At 41.4% G+C, this 1,600-nt stretch overlaps 1 long non-coding RNA gene across 1 annotated transcript in view; it reads right to left on the bottom strand.

Annotated features, from left to right (window-relative positions):
- The window catches only part of LOC107573203 (uncharacterized), a 14,497-nt gene extending 14,174 nt beyond the window's left edge, over positions 1-323 (bottom strand). Inside the window, exon 1 of the long non-coding RNA XR_001607462.1 lies at positions 295-323. This is a non-coding gene — a long non-coding RNA (uncharacterized lncRNA). The remainder of the gene's footprint in view (positions 1-294) is intronic.
- Positions 324-1,600: the final 1,277 nt, after the last annotated feature.

Genomic DNA, 1,600 nt, shown 5'->3' on the forward strand with positions numbered 1-1,600 from the left:
AATACCACACCATAGTAAGATGAACAATACATACCTCCACATACTCATTGCGCAGATGTTTCACTCTCTCTGAATTTCTGTCAAATGGTACCCGATACAGTTGCTTCATGTATATTTGATTTTTCTTGAGAATTCGACCTAATGTTGACAGAGAGACTCGTTGGATGTTATTGAAAATATGGTCATCATTGATGATATTGGCTTGGATTTCTCGCAGCCTGATACAATTATTGGTCAAAACCATGTTCACAATGGCAGCCTCTTGTGCACGAGTGAACATAGGGCCCCTTCCACCTTGGTGTCCTCGACCCTCAATCCTATGTAAAAAAAAAATATATTAAACAAATACACATGCAGCCTACTGTCAAATGTCACAGTAAACAATATTGATGATAAGTACAGCAAGCTTCAGTTTCAATGTACTGTGTGGTTAGCTTACCGGTTTTCTCGATGAAATGTCCGAACTACTGACGCAACAATATTTCTACTGAGATTTGGTTGAACTCTTTGTCCAGCTTCCATCAGTGTCAGTCTATGGTTGATAACATGGTCAATAAGTGTTGCACGGTTGTCTTGAGTCGAATTTGGTCCTCGTCTTCTTTGTTCAGGTTCTATCAACTCTTCAAGTCCTTCTCTACCTCTTCCTAAGCCTCTTTCTCTATCTCCTTCATCTCCTCTTTGAGCGCCCCCTCTCATTCTTCTTCTTCTTCTTCTTCTTCTTCTTCTTCTTCTTCTTCTTCTTCTTCTTCTTCTTCTTCTTCTTCTTCTTCTTCTTCTTCTTCTTCTTCTTCTTCTTCTAGCTCCTTCCATTTTTGTTGAAAACAGGTGAACTCACCTCCTGCCTTTTATAGCACACCTGAGTGCTGCTTTTCCAATTAGCACATGTGTGCTTCCACACCTGGTGGATGTGATTATCCAATTCGTTCATTAGTGTGGTCATTGGCAATCCGGGGCTTTGTAATGACAAGGAAGTAACCTCACAATCCTTATCTGTGTCTAAGGTGTGAAAATGTGTGTAGAGTTTTACAAATCACCGTGTGTAATGTTTTGCAAAAATGGTGAAGCAGACATTGCGTGTAATGTTGTGCAAATCTGTGGAGGTGTTTTGCTCATTGGAGTAGAATTTTGCAAATTGTGTGGAAATTTTTATTTTAGTGTGTAAACAATCGTAAAAAACTGTAACATCATAGACCAGGGGCGGCGAACTCCGGTCCTGGAGAGCCGCAGCCCTGCAGAGTTCAGCTCCAACCCTAATTAAAACTCACCTGCCTGTAGCTTTTTAGTAACCCTTCAGACCTTGATTAGCTTGTTCAGGTGTGTTTGATTAGGGTTGAAGCAAAACTCTGCAGGGCTGAGGCTCTCCAGGACCGACGTTCGCCACCCTTGTCATAGACCATCAATTTGGATTCGTCAGCACCTGGTGAGAGTTCCCTGCGGGGCATTGGTATTATCCCAGCAAGCAATTTTGCGTTTAAAAGACATCTATTAGCCATCTAAACACAGCCCAGACGTCTTGGCTAAAAGAAGGCTAAATTTGGGCTGTCAGTTAAAATTTAATAGACGTCTAACCATAGCCCAAGAATAGACTAGTCATCAATTA

Source organism: Sinocyclocheilus grahami, unplaced genomic scaffold, assembly GCF_001515645.1.
Source record: "Sinocyclocheilus grahami isolate Dianchi unplaced genomic scaffold, SAMN03320097.WGS_v1.1 scaffold1891.1, whole genome shotgun sequence".
Classification (NCBI taxonomy): Eukaryota; Metazoa; Chordata; class Actinopteri; order Cypriniformes; family Cyprinidae; genus Sinocyclocheilus; species Sinocyclocheilus grahami.